Below are 8,099 nucleotides of genomic sequence, written 5' to 3'. Positions count from 1 at the left end.
CCTACTGTATACCCTCCATCATACCTACTGTATACCCTCCATCATACCTATTCTATATCCTCCATCATACCTACTGTATACCCTCCATCATACCTACTGTATATCCTCCAGCATACCTACTGTATACCCTCCATCATACCTACTGTATACCCTCCATCATACCTACTGTATACCCTCCATCATACCTACTGTATACCCTCCATCATACCTATTCTATATCCTCCATCATACCTACTGTATACCCTCCATCATACCTACTGTATACCCTCTAACCTACCTACTGTATACCATCTGTCATACATACTGTATATCCTCCGTCATACCTACTGTATACCCTCCATCATACCTACTGTATACCCTCCATCATACCTACTGTATACCCTCCATCATACCTACTGTATACCATCTGTCATACCTACTGTATACCCTCCATCATACCTACTGTATACCCTCTATCATACCTACTGTATACCATCTGTCATACATACTGTATATCCTCCGTCATACCTACTGTATACCCTCCATCATACCTACTGTATACCCTCCATCATACCTACTGTATACCCTCCAGTTATCAATTAGTTTTCAAAGTTATCAATTAGTTAACATGTAGTTATAAATTAGTTATCAGGTAGTTCATTAGTTATCATGTAGTTTTATTATAAATAGTCCACTGTAATACACTAAACCAGGGGTATCCAAAACTACCCTGGAGGTCCAGATTGCTGCTGGTTTTCTGTTCTACCTGATAATAAATTGCATCCACCTGGTGTCCCGGGTATAAATCAGTCCCTGATTAGAAGGGAAGAATGAAAAAATGCAGTCAAACTGGCACAAAGGTCCAGAATATAATTTAAGAGCACGAGACCAAAGGTCTTTAGGTTGTACATTGTGTGCCATCTGGTGTTGGGATTCAACTATTACATCAGTGATAATCATGTCCATGTGCTGCTAACAGTAATGTCTCCAACATTTCCTCATCTTACAGTAAAACACCATATTACCAATAAATCAATTAACACGAGATTAATGTTAATAAGTGAGTTATAACATATTTTAAAAAATGTAACTCTTAATTGACGGCTTACCCATTTATTAAAACAGACAGGAAACAGAATTCTTGCTCATGTTTTATTATTATTAAGACCTCACTTCATACAGAGACAGAGAGGATGGAAGAGAGAGAGAACATCTGAGAGGTTTAGAACTCACTTCATACAGAGACAGAGAGGATGGAAGAGAGAGAGAGAACATCTGAGAGGTTTAGACCTCACTTCATACAGAGACAGAGAGGATGGAATAGAGAGAGAGAACATCTGAGAGGTTTAGACCTCACTACATACAGAGACAGAGAGGATGGAAGAGAGAGAGAGAACATCTGAGAGGTTTAGACCTCACTACATACAGAGACAGAGAGGATGGAAGAGAGAGAGAACATCTGAGAGGTTTAGACCTCACTTCATACAGAGACAGAGAGGATGGAAGAGAGAGAGAACATCTGAGAGGTTTAGACCTCACTTCATACAGAGACAGAGAGGATGGAAGAGAGAGAGAACATCTGAGAGGTTTAGACCTCACTTCATACAGAGACAGAGAGGATGGAATAGAGAGAGAGAACATCTGAGAGGTTTAGACCTCACTACATACAGAGACAGAGAGGATGTAATAGAGAGAGAACATCTGAGAGGTTTAGAACTCACTTCATACAGAGACAGAGAGGATGGAAGAGAGAGAGAGAACATCTGAGAGGTTTAGACCTCACTTCATACAGAGACAGAGAAGATGGAAGAGAGAGAGAACATCTGAGAGGTTTAGACCTCAAGCAGCTGGTGCACCCTGATTGAGACGATTGAGAAGGCCTCTTTTATCAACTTCCTTTGCCAAATCTTTCTGCATTGGGTATTCGTGATCACTTTCTTTACCACTGCAAAAGATCCACGCAAGTGTGTTTCGCTGTGATTGAAAAAAAGAAAGAGGATATGAGGTATGGTATGAACCACTAATTGTAGTGTTAGCACTGTACTGTACACATATCATATATATTCATCACTGCATGTTTTAGTCACATATCCAAATATATTTGATTTAACAATTCAACTATTGTATAATGTTGACAAAAACCTTTGAAAAGTGTGAAAGCAATCAATGTGTTATGTCTTTTTAAATTTGTTCAACAACAACAAACAAATTAAAAAATCAACAACAGCAAAAAACTATAATTATTACCTGTTTTGATATTTTTACCCCATAGCGGATGAACGTGGCAAGATGTTCACAGTTGCTTTTCAATTTGTCATATTCCCCACAATTTCGGTAGAGCTTGTCAATAACCTCAATCATTTCTTCATCAGACCTGACCTCAATATTAGTGTCATTGTCAAGGTAATTGTCTTTCTTATGGGTCCCTTCATCACCAGTTAACTGAGTAAATTCGCACCTACGGTTTGGTGCATCACCTGTAAAAGCAATAGCACAAATTTAGAATAGTTTTAAGGACATTTTCAGGAAAAGTTTCAGTAAATATTGAACTAGTATAAGATATCTCTTGTTATGTTGAATTACATAGCCTATTTACCTGTGAAATGAAAAATATCTTCATTATCATTTTTATTCTGAAATGGATTCGTGGTTCCTCCCACATATATGGCATAGTGCTTATAAGCATTTAGTTTTCTGGGAAATGCTATTATATCTCCAAACGTATACTGTTAAAAGAAAGAGGAAAACAGAAAGACAGTTATGAATTCATAAATTCTACATTTAAACAATTTGATGTTCCTCTCACACTCTTGCAAAACGTATTGCATCTTTAATTTGTTAACAGCAGAACCAAACAGGCTGTAGGGGTGGTGGTGGATCAGCATAAAACAGACAACGCATAGAGGATGGCAGCGGCAATATTAAGCAGCAAAGAACAGCCAATCGCATAGGTCAGTGGTTCCCAACCAGGGGGGACTAGGATCACTGGGGAGTACTGGGCCTATTCAGAAGGGGAACTGGAGAAGACTCATGAGACCATATGCTTACTGATACAATGCACATGACAGGATACTTCAGGGGTACTCCAGGCAGAACAACATTCAGTTGGTGGTACTGTCATCAAAAAAGTTGGGAACTCCTGGCATAGGTTAGTGAAGCAGCAATGCAGCAGAATCCAATGTGTTTAGAGAACTGGTCAACTAAAAGAGGAACTGACACAGATTTATTTATTATTTTTTTATTTTATTTCACCTTTATTTAACCAGGTAGGCTAGTTGAGAACAAGTTCTCATTTGCAACTGCGACCTGGCCAAGATAAAGCATAGCAGTGTGAACAGACAACACAGAGTTACACATGGAGTAAACAATTAGCAAGTCAATAACACAGTAGAAAAAATGGGCAGTCTATATACAATGTGTGCAAAAGGCATGAGGAGGTACATTTAATAATACAATTTTTGCAGATTAACACTGGAGTGATAAATGATCAGATGGGCATGTACAGGTAGAGATATTGGTGTGCAAAAACAGAGCAGAAAAGTAAATAAATAAAACAGTATAAAACAGTATGGGAATGAGGTAGGTGAAAATGGGCAGAGCTATTTACCTATAGACTATGTACAGCTGCAGCGACTCGGTTACTGGGGATAGCTGATGTTTGAAGTTGGTGAGGGATAAAAGTCTCTCATGCGATTTTTGCAATTTTCCAGTCACAGGCAGCAGAGTACTGGAAGGGGGCCAAATGAGGTGTTGGAACTTTCAGGGATGATCAGTGAGATACACCTGCTGGAGCGCGTGCTACGGATGGGTGTTGCCATCGTGACCAGTGAACTGAGATAAGGCGGAGCTTTACCTAGCATGGACTTGTAGATGACCTGGAGCCAGTGGGTCTGGCGACCATTATAACCATTGCATCTCATGAAAATCTGTTCATATACACCCTTAGGAAGAATATGACGCATGTTTTACATTTTGTGGCAAGTGAGCACATAGATATGCTAATTTCCATGTTTTACATTTAGGTTACTACATAATTCCATATGTTATTTCATAGTTTTGATGTCTTCACTGTTATTCTACGATGTAGAAAATAGTTTTAAAAATAAATAAATCAAACTGAAATTAGTAGGTGTCCAAACTTTTGAATGGTACTGTATATATAATTATATGAACAGTTGATATTTCCTAGATGACGGACAAAGAAGAGATGGTCTCCTCGCTTCGCGTTCTTAGGAAACTATGCAGTATGTTTTTTTATGTATTATTTCTTACATTGGTACCCTAGGACATCTTAAGTCTTATTACATACAGCCGGGAGGAACTATTGGATATAAGAGCAAAGTCAACTTACCAACATTACGACCAGGAATACGACTTTCCCAAAAACAGATCCTCTGTTTGGACCACCACCCAGGACAATGGATCTGATCCCAGTACGCGACCCAAAACAACGATGTCGCAGAAGGGGCAGACGGAGCGGTCTTCTGGTCAGGCTCCTTAGACGGGCACATCACTCTCGAGTATACTATTTGCCAATGTCCAGTCTCTTGACAACAGGGTTTCACGGAAACATGGCTCGCTCCGGATATGTTATCAGAGTCTGTACAGCCACCCAGTTCTTTCACGCAAACATCTCTCTGGTAAGAAGGGCTGGAACCATAATTTCAATGAAATTTCTATGGGAACCTAGATTTCTGTGGCACTTGGTTGCAGTTCCTATTGCTTCCACTAGATGTCAACAGTCTTTATAAAATGGTTGATGTTTTTCTTTAGAGAAATTAAGAAGTACGGCTATTCAGAATGAGGGTCCAGCCTAGTGTAGTTTTTTGTTTGGGGCGCGTGACCTGAAGCTCGCTCCACTTACATTTTATTTGAATATAGTGCATTCCGTCTTAAATTTTATCGATTGTTTACGTTTAAAAATACCTAACGTTGGATTAAGAAAGTTGTTTGAAATGTTTGGAACAAGTTTACAGGTAATTTATTAGATTATTTGTAGTCATGTTGGGCTAGTTGGAACCAGTGTTTTTCTGAATCAAACGTGCCAAATAAATGGACATTTTGGGAATATAACGAATTTATCGAACAAAGGGACCTTTTGTGATGTTTATGGGACATTTTAGAGTGCCAACAATAGAAGATCTTCAAAGGTAAGGCACGAATTACAGTGGGGCAAAAAAGTATTTAGTCACCTTCCAATTGTGCAAGTTCTCCCACTTAAAAAGATGAGAGAGGCCTGTAATTTTCATCATAGGTACACTTCAACTATGACAGACAAAATGAGAAAAAAATATCCAGAAAATCACATTGTAGGATTTTTAATGAATTTCTGGCTCTCACAGACCTCTTCTTTAAGAGGCTCCTCTGTCCTCCACTCGTTACCTGTATTAATGGCACCTGTTTGAACTTGTTATCAGTATAAAGGACACCTGTCCACAACCTCAAACAGTCACACTCCAAACTCCACTATGGCCAAGACCAAAGAGCTGTCAAAGGACACCAGAAACAAAATTGTAGACTTGCACCAGGCTGGGAAGACTGAATCTGCAATAGGTAAGCAGCTTGGTTTGAAGAAATCAACTGTGGGAGCAATTATTAGGAAATGGAAGACATACAAGACCATTGATAATCTCCCTCGATCTGGGGCTCCACACAAGATCTCACCCCGTGGGGTCAAAATGATCACAAGAACGGTGAGCAAAAATCCCAGAACCACATGGGTGGACCTAGTGAATGACCTACAGAGAGCTGGGAACAAAGTAACACAGCCTACCATCAGTAACACACTACGCCGCCAGGGACTCAAATCATGCAGTACCAGACGAGTCCCCCTGCTTAAGTCAGTACATGTCCAGGCCCGTCTGAAGTTTGCTAGAGAGCATTTGGATGATCCAGAAGAAGATTGGGAGAATGTCATATGGTCAGATGAAACCAAATAGAACTTTTTGGTAAAAACTCAACTCGTCGTGTTTGGAGGGACAAAGAATGCTGAGATGCATCCAAAGAACACCATACCTACTGTGAAGCATGGGGTGGAAACATCATGCTTTGGGGCTGTTTTTCTGCAAAGGGACCAGGACGACTGATTCGTGTAAAGGAAAGAATGAATGGGGCCATGTATCGTGAGATTTTGAGTGAAAACCTCCTTCCATCAGCAAGGGCATTGAAGATGAAACGTGGCTGGGTCTTTCAGCATGACAATGATCCCAAACATACCGCCCGGGCAACGAAGGAGTGGCTTCGTAAGAAGCATTTCAAGGTCCTGGAGTGGCCTAGCCAGTCTCCAGATCTCAACCCCATAGAAAATCTTTGGAGGGAGTTGAAAGTCCGTGTTGCCCAGCAACAGCCCAAAAACATCACTGCTCTAGAGGAGATCTGCATGGAGGAATGGGCCAAAATACCAGCAACAGTTTGTGAAAACCTTGTGAAGACGTACAGAAAACGTTTGACCTCTGTCATTGCCAACAAAGGGTGTATAACAAAGTATTGAGATAAACTTTTGTTATTGACCAAATATTTATTTTCCACCATAATTTGCAAATAAATTCATTAAAAATCCTACAATGTGATTTTCTGGAAAAAACAATCTCATTTTGTCTGTCATAGTTGATGCATGTATTTTATGTCACTTACCCCTTTAACTGAGATGGTCAGTTGAAAAAGTAAGATGGCCAAAAGGAAGGTCAGCTTCATTCTCATCATCATGGCAGTCCAGGGGAAATGCTGGGAAGAAACATATCAGTCAATGTGACTCTGCTGCACTGTTCCTTCAGAAGGGTGTTTGGTTTTCACCCGAAATTGTTACAGTGAATTTACATATGATTTCATAATTGGGCTTTCTGTCAGTACTGCACTGTTCACACACCGGGACACTGCTGGTTGAATTCCGACTTGAGACTTCAAAACCATAACAACATCCAGAAATACATAGAGAAGTCATGAACATCTTTTTCTTGAAAGGCCACTGATGAGGACGACATGTCTTAGTATTTATTTAGGCTAATGTATCTCTACTGGTATCTCTTCTATATGACATTCTTATCTCAAGACGCAATTTCAGTGTTTAAACACTTGTTTTCTAACTATAGGGTAGCTTATCATTGGAGTTGATGGAGTTAGCTGAGAGCTGAGAGATCAACTGTAGCAGCTTTGTTAAATGTCAGACAGATAGACAGTAACTGAAACATGAAAGCATAGAATAGTTTAGTTCATCACAGTAACAACACAGCCTCCAAAAGGAATATGTGTAAATAGATTGTAAAAACTAACTGACAAACATTTACAAAAACATTGTAAAATCCTGCATACAAGTGTATTTTTCATTATACAAATACTTTAATACTCCATGTACTGTATTTGGACCTCGGTCTCTTTGGCCCTAGGACTATTTGTAATGTATTTGGAAACAAGTAGACTTATTTTCTGTGTGTTTGAGTATTTTCCAAGAATGTAGCCAAATTCATCTTCAATTATTATTATATATATATAAGATATTTGAAAGTATTTAAAAATAATTTTAGATAAATACTAGTATACTTGATAAATTTACTTTAAAAAATACTTTCAAATTGAAGAAGTTGAATATGGCCACATTCTTGGAAAGTACTCAAACACACAGGAAATAAATATTTAAAATACAAATACTTAAATAAGCATCTAGTTGTTCCCAGGTCAGCAGCTGAGACAGAACGATGAGGAAACCACTGCATGAAGTTTGACTAACCTCTGTAACACGAGTGGACCTTGAGTTGAGAGGTGAGTGAAGGGTCTTCCCTGTTGAGAGGAGAGAGTGAAGGCTCTTCCCTGTTGAGAGGAGAGAGTGAAGGGTCTTCCCTGTTGAGAGGAGAGAGTGAAGGGTCTTCCCTGTTGAGAGGAGAGAGTGAAGGGTCTTCCCTGTTGAGAGGAGAGAGTGAAGGGTCTTCCCTGTTGAGAGGAGAGAGTGAAGGGTCTTCCCTGTTGAGAGGAGAGAGTGAAGGCTCTTCCCTGTTGAGAGGAGAGAGTGAAGGGTCTTCCCTGTTGAGAGGAGAGAGTGAAGGGTCTTCCCTGTTGAGAGGAGAGAGTGAAGGCTCTTCCCTGTTGAGACAGGAGAGAGTGAAGGGTCTTCCTGTTGAGAGGAGAGA

General features: G+C 39.7%; 1 long non-coding RNA gene across 11 annotated transcripts in view; it reads right to left on the bottom strand.

The window, feature by feature from the left end:
• Positions 1 to 1,117: 1,117 nt before the first annotated feature.
• The window catches only part of LOC118381112 (uncharacterized), a 34,479-nt gene continuing 27,497 nt past the window's right edge, over positions 1,118 to 8,099 (bottom strand). For 4 of the 11 annotated variants that reach the window (XR_008077013.1, XR_008077020.1, XR_008077014.1 and 1 more), the window contains one exon: positions 1,118 to 1,635. This is a non-coding gene — a long non-coding RNA (uncharacterized LOC118381112). Of the gene's footprint in view, positions 1,818 to 8,099 lie in introns of all 11 variants that reach the window. The other 7 variants (XR_008077015.1, XR_008077011.1, XR_008077016.1 and 4 more) reach the window with 5 other exon arrangements.

Source organism: Oncorhynchus keta, chromosome 23 (genome assembly GCF_023373465.1).
Source record: "Oncorhynchus keta strain PuntledgeMale-10-30-2019 chromosome 23, Oket_V2, whole genome shotgun sequence".
Taxonomy (NCBI): Eukaryota; Metazoa; Chordata; class Actinopteri; order Salmoniformes; family Salmonidae; genus Oncorhynchus; species Oncorhynchus keta.
This window is presented reverse-complemented; position numbering and strand designations above follow the sequence as displayed.